The sequence below is a fragment of the Rattus norvegicus genome, chromosome 15 (genome assembly GCF_021556685.1).
Source record: "Rattus norvegicus strain SHRSP/BbbUtx chromosome 15, alternate assembly SHRSP_T2T, whole genome shotgun sequence".
Classification (NCBI taxonomy): domain Eukaryota; kingdom Metazoa; phylum Chordata; class Mammalia; order Rodentia; family Muridae; genus Rattus; species Rattus norvegicus.
This window is the reverse complement of record NC_141548.1, coordinates 86,158,972-86,170,298: the sequence shown is the minus strand read 5'-3', so window position 1 is coordinate 86,170,298 and position 11,327 is coordinate 86,158,972.

The window sequence follows — 11,327 nt, the reverse complement described above, 5'->3', positions numbered from 1 at the left end:
GGCCTCGCTCAGGCACTGTCCGCATAGCGCCAATGAAAACACAGCGTACATCTCTGTGGCACAGCTAGGATGTCGCCTCTAATCTTTTTTAATTTGATCCTGTGTCTTACTGCTCAGAAACACTTGTGTCTTCTCACTTGGCAAGCTACACCTCTAAACTTGGGTGTATGTGCAAGGTGGGTGTCCTGAATTTAACTTGGCTGGCAAGAGCTTCTGTAAGTTAGTGTGTGGTAACTTCCCTGAAGTTACCTTCCCCCTCAAAGCCCCGCTGGCCATCCGACCTGACCCGGAACCACCTGTATCTCCCACCACCTTTCCAAGTTTCATTCTATCTTTTTGGGTATGTTGGTTATTACTAAAACCTGGAGAAGTGGAGTGCTACTACTGAAACTCCTAAGTGAAGAATCTAGTGAAAGATTTTTCCCCCGCATGCTCAGTGGCAGATGCGGGCCGCAGTATCCCTGAAACACAAAGAAAGGGAGAGAACAGACACAATGAGAACAAAGAGCTGCCGAGTTCCACATCAGTGAAAGAAATTAGGAATCAGCACATAATAGTTAAAACAACAAGAGTTAACAAGTAAAGAGAAGCAGTTATTTTTACTACAGCATTCATAGACTCTAAAGAAGCAGAGAGGTAAACAGCCTTTCAGGTCTACAGAACACATCCCAGAAACCAGAGGTCAGGCTGTAGAGCTATATTTTAAGTAACAATTATTGTAAAAAAAAAAATTGCCATTGTTTACAAAAATAAAAAAAGCATACCTGAAAATTTAAGCCTGGAAAATGTGGGTAGCATTGTTTCAGGTGGCAGCAGACATGGTCTCTCCTTGCTTTTAAAAGGCAAAATAATTTCTGCTCTAGAGAAATGTTAAATTGTTTTTTTCTACTAAAGCTCTTTTCTTCCCTTCGGAGAACTGTGCATGTGTACCTGCTAATGGCATTCAAAATGCACACTGATTTTAAGTTGGTATCCCCAGGGTGCCGTTCTCCTTAACACCTAATTGAAGAGGTTGGTGGTGTCAAGGTTTTAATTAAGCAGTCTAATTTTTTTTATTTTGATGCAAATCTCAAGCTGTGTTCTTTGAAAGAAATTGCATACGTAGCTACTCAATATTTAAAATTTAGTATTTTAAATGAAACGATTTCGGTGTGTACAAAGAAGATATTGACCTAAAAATGCACGTCTCACTAAAACCCTTATGGGAAACACCCGTACATCACACACTCGAAACTGGATCAAGAAATTCATATTTCCCAGTAGTCCTTACTCCTTACACTTTTAAAATCACACGTCATCACTGAAGTTACTTCTAAAAACAGAAAATCAATTTAGTCACCTGTATATATCTCGAATGGCATATGTAGCTATCACTTGTCAGTTAAATCATTTTATCTGGCAACAAAATTGCACAAGCAGCAGGTGCTGGCTAGTTTATGTCAGTTTAACATAAGCTAGAGTCATTGGGGAAAATGGGAAACTTAATTGAGAAAAAAACGCCAGCATATGACCCGACTGCAGGAAAGCCTGTAGAGCGTCTTCTTAGAAACTGATATGGGAGGGCCCAGCCCATTGTGGGCGGGGTTACCCCTGGGCTGGCCTTCCAGCTTTCAGTAGGAAAGCAGGCTGAACAAACCAGAGGAAGGAAGCCAGTAAGCAGCACTCCTCCATGGCCTCCGCATCAGCTCCTGCCTCTGGGTTCCTGCCCTGTGTGAGTTCCTGTCCTGACTTCCTTTGGTGAAGAACAGTGATGCAGAAGTGCTGAATAAACCCTGGCTCCCCAAGTTGCTTTGGTCATGGTTTCATCACAGCAATAGAAACACTAACTGAAACATACCATAATATCCTCCTGAGCATATACATAGAAAGAAGTCTTTTTATGAAGTCTAGAGGCAGCCTGCCTGTTGCTATCCTAGTTTTACGGATGAGCCGGGCTAGGTCACATGGCCAGGTTTAGTATTAAAACCAACAGCAGTTCTCAACGGTTCCTGCTAGCCCAATGGCTCTCCTCTGTCTACTGCAGAAATGCATGACTGTGGCTCTACTAACCCCGAGAAATGAAAATTCGTCTAGTATGTAAAACTAAGGTCAAGGATCTCCACCTGTATTTTCAACTTCATTCAGAGGCCAGTTCTTCAGTGAGTCTGCTTCTTACTGGAAACGGCTGCTCTCTGCATCGGAGAGAGTAGAACATGCTCCAGGGCTCTCTCACTGCCTCCTGGGGTGGCAAGCACATGGCAGAGAAACATTGAAACACCTTTTATTTTTCTTTTTTTACAGAAAGATGAATAAGTAAATTCCCACGTTGTATCTGGAACTAAGATCAGATCCTAATTAGTTATTTGCATATGCTTCATTTATCTTGTCGGAGCAACATGGGAAGATAAGAAGGCTTTTTGCAGACCCATGATAATCGATTATTTCACATATGACCCAAATAGAACTAGGAAAACTCTTACTACATTGAACGCGCGACGTTTTAATGTAAGGGGGTCATACAGAGAGAAGTAAGCACATCAATGACACACCGTGTTTAGGTTGCATTTCCCAACCTCACTCAGCACCCCTACTTAGACTCATGTCAAACACCCGTGTAATTATTCCCTATAAAGTCATACAGTGGTGCTTACAGTAAGAGTAATAGTGATAATTATGTTTGTGTGGCAAGCTATACTTTTTAAAAAGCCCTTTCAATAAATGCTTATTACATGTCTATTATGTTTAAGTCACAGCACTATAATTTCTAAAAGGTGAGTAAGACACTGTCTCCTCTGAGACTTTATCTAGTGAGGAAAGAAACACATAGACTAACAATAGCTCAAAACAAGTGTGAAGATGAAAATGCACAGGAGGTGGCCAAGCGTAGAGTGACTCTAGCTCTCAGGTCAGGAAGGGCTACAGTGGCAAGAGATGACTTCATCTGATTCCTTTTACCCAACTTGAAAAGCATTCATCAAAATAATGAGGATGAAGCTCTCACATCCTAATTTGAAATCCTTGGTATTGTCACCTTTGTGGTCATTTGCTCTAAAAACAAAACAACAATGAAACCCTCAAATAGCATGACTTGCCATGAGAAAGGAATTTTATATAGTTTTTAAGAGTAGCTATTTATTAGTGCTTACTAATTATATGTGAACTCATCTAATCTCCAACACCTCTTAAAGTGGTTATTATTCCATTCCTAGATGAAGAAACTGAGGCACACCGAGGTGAATCTGCTCAGTGTATGCTTGGGCGGTCAGGGGGAATCAGAGAGAGGCAGTCTTAACCTCCAAGTCTTGTCTTAGGAATCCCCTTAGGAATCAGAGTTTCCTGATTTGGTCTCTGTCTTAGTTTGGGTTATTATTGCTATGATGAAACACCATGGCAAAATGCAAGTTCGGGAGGAAACGGTTTATTTGGCTTATGCTTCTTGGCATCCATAGTCCATCACGGAAGGAAGTTGTTAAGACAAGATCTCAAACCTAAAGATAGAATCTGGTGCAGAGGCCATTGAAGGGTGCTGCTTACTGGCTTGCTCCCCATGGCTTCCCCAGCCCCCTTTCCTTTTTTGCATTAATTAATTACTTTATTTATTCTCTTTACATCCTGATCACAGCCCGCAGCCCACACTCACAAACCCTTCCTCCCATTACCCCCTCCCTTTCTTCCGAGAGAAGGGGAATCTCCCCCTTGGGTGCCATCCTGCTGTTGGACATCAAGTCACAGCAGGGCTAAGTTCATCCTCTCCCACTGAAGCCCCACCAAGCAGTACCACTAGGGGAAGGGGATCCAAAGGCAGGTAACAGAATCAGACACAGCACCTACTCCAACTGTTAGAGACCCACATGCTGCACATCTGCTACAAATGGGTAGGGGGTCTAGGTCCAGACCATGCATGCTCTTTCGTTGGTGGTTCAGTATCTGTAAAGCCCTATGTACCCAAGTTAGTTGACTCTGTAGGTCTTCCTGTAATGTTCTTGACATGTCCAGTTTGTTCAATTCTATCTCCCACTCTTCCACAAGACTCCCTGAGTTCCATCTAACGTTTGGCTGTGGGTCTCTGCATCTGTTTCATTCACCTGTTGGATGGAGCCTCTCAGGAGACAGATATGCTAGGCTTCTGTCTGCAAGCATAGCAGAGTATCATTAACAATGTGAGGTGATGGCTCTCTCTCATGGAATAGGTCTCAAGATGGACCAGTCATTGGTTGGCCATTTCCTCAATCTCTGCTCTATCTTTATCCCTGCCCATCTTGTAAGTAGGGCAAATTTTGGGTTCAGGGCTCTGTTTGTGGGTTGATCTCCTCCTCCCTCCACTGCAAGTCCCCCCTGGCTACAGGAGATGGCCACTTCAGTCTTCATATCCCCAGCTGCTAGGGGGCTCAGCTAGGGATACCCCCATAGACTTCCAGGAGCCTCCTGTGTCCCAGGTCTTCTCCTCCTGGAGATGCCCCCAGCAATTTCAGTTCTCTCTCCCACACCTGCTCACCATCCCTGTTCTTCTCCTCTCCTCTCCTAACCTGTCCCCTCCTTCCATTTGCCTCTGAAGTCTATTTTGTTTCCCCTCCTGGGTGAGATTCTGGCATCCTCTGGTGGGCCCCCCTTGTTACTTCATTTGGCTCTGTAGATTGTAGCATTGTTATCCTGTACTTTGTCAGCCTCCTTTCTTATAAAACCCAGGACCACCAGCTCAAGGCTGGTCCTATCCACACTGGGTGGGGCTCCCCCACCTCAATCGCTAATTAAGAAAATGCTCTACAGGTTTGCCCACAGTCTAGTCTTAACCAGACAGTTTCTCAATTGAGGTTCCCTCCTCTCAGATGACTCTAGCCTGTGTCATGTTGACATCAAATTAGCCAGCGCAGTTCCCGTCAACTGTAAAGAGAAACTATCAACCAATGCAAAACTCAGTAACTGGGATGCCTTGAACAGAAGAACAAAGAAACATTACTGGAACTTTGAAGGTCACCAAGAACAGATAAGAAAACAGTCGGCTTCCAAGATCAACAAAGTTGCCAGTGGAGACACAACACTGACCCAGGACAATGGCTCTTCACTCGCTACTAAGTGCTTCTTTCTGAGCAGATGACAAGCAGAGCATAGCATCTCAGCACTATTTCCCATGTCTGGACGTTAGGATTCATTACAAGCTAATATCACTCTTAAACATGCTCCAAAGAAACAATGTTATAGCGTTTGATAAACCCAAACAGGTACCATGCTGGTTTGGGAAATGTTTTTAAATTTAAAACTATCAAAGCACAGAAGGTTTTCTTTTTTCCCCCAAATTGGAAACGTTAGAATAGCAACATACTTAAAGCATCTTTAAAATATATACATACCCAAATACCGCATGAGTTTTCTCATATGCACAATAGATTAGAATAGATAGGAGTGGAGAGCAGGGGGTCAGGAGGAGGGATCCAGGGATCCAGGGAGATAGAAATGAAAACAGAAAAGGGACCATGAGAACGTAGTAAAATGAGACGTGTTGTATATAAAAAAATGCTACACTGAAAAGCACCACTCTCTAACTCAAAAACCTAATTTAAAATAAATAAAGCGACATTGTTCACAATACTCAGGATACCCAATCAACCACAGTGACTGTCAGCAGGAGAACGGTTAAAGAAAATACGGCCCTTGTACACAATGAGGTGTTGTTCATCCGTAAGAAAATAATATCACACATTGTGAAGGGAATGACAGAAGCGCTCACCTCAGTGTTCAGGAAAGTAAGGAACAAGTCTGTAAGAACGCAATGGCATGGAAGCTAGTAAATAAATAAAAATCACTTCGATTTTTTTTCAAAGTTTAAAAATATCGGACAAGGTGACTGGTATAATTTGAGTCTTGCTGAAGAAAAACGCCATTTATACAACCGCCACAGTGGACAGTTCTAAGGTTCTAAACATGCTACTTTTAAAACGGTCTCTTTTCGTGTCTTCCTCAAGTGCTCCTCTCATCCTAAAAGACAATGCAGTGGGATTTTCATTCATTTGGAGGATTTGTTTTTGTAGCTATGGAAAAAATGATTTGGTAGGGTACTTAACAAGCAAAGTGTCTGCTGGGCACCCAGCCTCACTTGGGTACTGAGAGAGTGATTAAAGATTATTTTGCATCATCAAGGAAAAGGTTTTCTTTGCTAATTTACAGAGTTTCTATAAGAGTCCTCTGCACAACTTACCACAGTTATACACAAGTGTTACAGACTCAGGCCAGGCCCATTTAAAGTTCACTCAGTGTGGGACAAGAAGCACTGTGCGATGTGGGACAGGAATTACTGCTATGATTCTGGTTCCTGCCATTCTTCACTGGGAGATTGGCACAGCTGCCAGGGCGTCGATCTTGGAACCCAGTAAAGTTCAGAGGAGAACAGCAGAGAAACAAGGCAGCCCTGGGCCTGTCCAGTCACTGGATACCAGGAATTAGTTTCCAAACATTACACCGCGCTTGTTCAAAAGAGTGTCCGCACTCTGTGCACATAAATATTGTTCAGAAAACAATAATAAGATTGTGAAAAGATGATCTGCACTGAAGCTGTAATCTAGGAGCCACTCTGGTCTCCACAGAGAGGCTGGTGATAGTCTTGTTATAGAACGTTTGTGTCGTCATCGTGCCTATCGATGTGTCACAGTTTGAATGAGAATGCCCCTCACAGGCTCAGAGGTTTGTATGCTTGGTCCCCAGTTGGTGGTGCTATTTGGATAGGTTTAGAAAGCATGGCCCTGCTGGAGGAAGCTTGTCACTGAGGGTGAGATTTGAGATTCCAAAGCCTCTTTGTGTGCTGCTTATGATTTAGGATGTAAGCCTTGACCTGTTGCCCCAACCATCAAGTCTGGTGCTTTTTGCCATGCCTCTCCACTGCGATGGAATCTTTTCCTTCTGAAGCTCTATCCAGAAAAACCTTGCCTTCCTTCTATAAGCTTCTCTGGTCATAGTGTTTTATCACAGCAATGCAAAGAGAACTAATACACATAGCCAGTTACTACACAATGATGTTTCACATGAATTACTATAGTGGCCCCCATAAGATCATGTCATCAGGTGACATTGCCATCTCCATCAAGTGAATCTGTAGTGTCCTGTTAATGATGAAATCATCTCAGACACATTTATCAAGACAAATCCCTATTATGAAGCAATGTGTGACCGTAGGTTCTTGGTTTTTATCTTCAGAAATAACTTGCTATCAGATGGAATGAAATGTATTGATTGCTATCAGATGCTTTATGAAAAATATAGTTGCCTTTACCAAACCAGAATTCAAGCATGAAGATGATTGGTTCTGGGAAATAGTGAATAGCCAATCAGATGGGACAGGAGAGAATTCATAACAGTGGTGTTTTATAGCTTTACAACTGGCATTAAGCTTCTGTCTCTAGACTCAGGATTTAATTTGATGATATTTAGAAGCAATTTTTACTGGCACATAAAAAATATCTGAAAGGTCTCAGTTGCTACTAGAAAACAATACAGAGGTGGAAAAAAGCAATAATACACACCTGTCTTACCTGGGATTTCTATTGCTGCAACAAAATACCATGACCAGAAAGCAAATTGGGGAGGAAAGGGCTTATTTGACTTACACTTCCAGATTGTAGTCCATCACTGAAGGAAGCCGGGACAGAAACTCAAGCAGGGCAGGAAACCAGAGGCAGGAGCTGATGCAGAGGCCATGGGAGGGAGCTGCTGACTGGCTTGCTTCCCATGACTTGCTCAGCCTGCTTTCTTATAGGACCCAGGACCGCCAGTCCAGAGTTGGCTCCACCCACAATGGGCTGTGCCCTCCCCCATGAATCACTAATTAAGAAAATGCCCTGTCTCTTTCTCTTCCAGTCCCAGGCTCTGCGGGAGTCGCGGCTTACCGTGCAGACATGGCCAAGTCCAAGAACCACACCACACACAACCAGTCCCGCAAATAGCACAGAAATGGCATCAAGAAACCCCGGTCACAACTGGAAGAGCTTGAAGGGGCTCGAGACCCCATATGTACAACAATGCCAAGCAACCAGAGCTTCCAGGGACTAAGCCACTACCTAAAGACTATACATGGACTGACCCTGGACTCTGACCTCATAGGTAGCAATGAATATCCTAGTAAGAGCACCAGTGGAAGGGGAAGCCCTGGGTCCTGCTAAGACTGAACCCCCAGTGAACTAGATTGTTGGGGGGAGGGGGACAATGGGGGGAGGGTGGGGAGGGGAACACCGATAAGAAAGGGGAGGGGGGAGGGGGATGTTTGCCCGGAAACTGGGAAAGGGAATAACACTCGAAATGTATATAAGAAATACTCAAGTTAATAATAAAAAAATAAAATAAAATAAAATAAAATAAAAGTGACCAGAAGAAAAAAAAAAAAAAAAAGAAACCCCGGTCACAAAGATACGAATCTCTTAAGGGGGTCGACCCCAAGTGTCTGAGGAACATGCGCTTTGCCAAGAAGCACAACAAGAAAGACCTGAGGAAGATGCAGGCCAACAATGCCAAGGCAGTGAGTGCACGAGCAGAGGCCATCAAGGCCCTCGTGAAGCCTCAGGCCGTCAAGCCCAAGATGCCAAAGGGCTCCAGCCGCAAACCCAGCGGTCTGGCTTTCATCGCTCGCCCCAAGCTTGGGAAGAAGATTTGAAGCTACATGGCCAAGGGTCGTAGGTTCTGCCAACCAAAGCCCAAGGTTCAAACCAAGGCAGAGGCCAAAGCTCCAGCTAAGGCCCAGGCTTCAGCTCCAGCCCAGGCTCCCAAGGGTGCCCAGGCCCCTGTGATGGCCCCATAGAAAAGGCTCCTGCCAGTGTGAAGACAGATGGACTGCTGTGACACACCTACCTATATAGTTTGCAGATGACCAGTGTCCTATGCTGTTTTTACAAATAAACTTGAGACAAGAAAAAAAAAAAGCCCTATAGCCAGATCTTATGAAGACATTTTCTTGATCACGTCTCCCTCCTTTCTGATGACTCTAGCTTGTGTCAAGTTGAAAGAAAACTAGCAGGATTAATGCTTTTAAAATTTTTATTAATGAAGCTGGAGATAGTGATCAGCAGTGAGGTGTACTGAGTGTTTTTCCAGAGGAGCTGGTGGCTCACAATCATCTGAAACTCTAGTCCCAGGAATCTAATGCCCACTTCTGACCTTCCTGAGCACTGTATGCATGATGTAAATAAACACACATATATGCATACATGCATAAAGAAATGATCCCTTCATGTCAAGAGTGGTGGTGCATTCTTTTATTCCCAGAACTTGGGAGGCATACATAAGCAGGGTGATCTCTGGTGTTCAAGGTCATCCCAATAGGTATGGACAGTCTGGGGCAACCCAGAGATTTGCAGAGAGACTGTGTCTTAAAAGAAAGAAAAGAAAACAAGCAAGTAAGAAAAACTTAGCTCATTCAATGATTTTTTTTTCTAGGAGATGGCAAATACAGTATGATTAAAAAAGGTTGAAAATTAATCAGTAGAAACTTAGACAATGACTGTGCAGCCTAAGTGGGCAATGAGACAGTGGTGATAAGTTTTTGTATTTAATTTGGTTTGATCTTAAGATTTATTATCTTATATAAGAGCGTTTATCTATCTATCTATCTATGCATGAAGTACCTGCCCCTTGCTCAGAAAACCAGAAGAAAACATCAGATCTATAGGAACTGGAGTCCCAGAGAGTTGTGAGCCATCATGGGGTGCTGGGAATCAAACCCGGGTCTTCAGTAAGAGCAGCCAGTACTCTTGATCACTGAGTCATCTTTCTATCCTGCTCACATTAAGTTTGCTGATTATATAGCCAAAGAGGAGAGACAGGAGGAAAGTCAGAGGTTGCTGGAGATCCAGGACACAGTAGGCTGTCACCTTTGAACAGAGATGCTTGTCAGAGGAGGGTTAGCTGCCCACAGACTGAAAGTCCAGGATAAGGAGAGAGGACCTGTTCAACTGTGTGCTTGCTCCAAATAGTTCACATCTTCAAGTAGCAAAAGCTCATTCTATATGAAGTCCATTGAATAAAACAAGTCACACAGTCACAACTGCCCACAACTCCAAGGGGGACAGGGACTAAGCACCGCCATACCGTGTGATCGGAGGGTTGGAAACATTTGGTGTAGAACCTTGCCTATGACAAATGTCTTATAAGTAAATGTCACTTGTTTCTGAGTAAACTTACATCTAAAATTTACCTTAAATAATTTGACTGCTTCCCACACATTTTGGAATTTTCTGTTTTTGTAATTATTGGCTTTAAATGCATTTTATCTATGTCTTGACCCATGTGATATTTCAGAATATAATTCTTATTTATATAGCTTATTAATGCTAGATTAATATACAGTATTAATATACCAGCTAAATTTTATCTAGACTACTGAATTTCAAAAGCTTTCTATCATAATTTCCTATTTCTTTGGAATGATGTTAATACTATGTATAGTGTGTAGATACATTTATGTGTGTGTGTTTGATATCTCTAAACTATTCTATACTATTCTAAAAAATAACATTTAAATTTTATCTAATATTTATTTTCCTATACAAAAACTTTATTAGTACAGAATACTGTGCCAATGGATGTGTGTCTGTGAGGATTTGAACCCCACTCCTGGAACCACAATCTATATTAGTCAGGATTCTCTAGAGGAACAGAACTGACAGAATGGTAGCTCTTACTCCACTATGTTATCAGGAATAGTTAAGATTCGATGGCTTATTGGGAAAGTTTGGTCACCGAGACTATGTCCCGATGTCTTTCTTCTCTGGTACTCAATCTCCTGGGTTGTAACTCTCCACAGTGAGTGTCAGCCCTCTTCCCTGCCTTCCTGCTTTTCTTCCTGAGGAGGAGACAAAAAAAAAAAAAAAAAAAGGAAAGGAAAGACTCAGTGACCTCCTTACTACTTTGGGGGCCTAAAACTGGTATTCTTATGGCTTCTGCTGCTTCTGTTACAAAACAAGTGACCCTGGGACCCCCAGCACAAGACTCCCTGCACACATTCATGACCCATAAAAATCATCCTAGTTATTTTATTTCCTTGTTCTACTGTTTCGTGCTGGGACACACGGTCTATGAGTGTTTCACAGCATAAACGTTGACTGTCCTTCTGACAAATCTATGTTCTCTCATCATTTACTTTAAAAGGATAAACAGGGTACCATAATCCCATGACTGACACTTGACTGTGATTGAAAAGGAGTCTTCAGTGCACCACCCAGAGGATGCTGCTTCGCCCGGCATGCCTGCTCCTACCCAGAGGGGAGAATGCTCAAGGCTTTATGATTCTCCCCTTTAAATAAAAACAAAGGAAATAAATGGTATGCCATGTTTTTCTCCTAAAAACAAGTTGATGTGATAATATATCCATG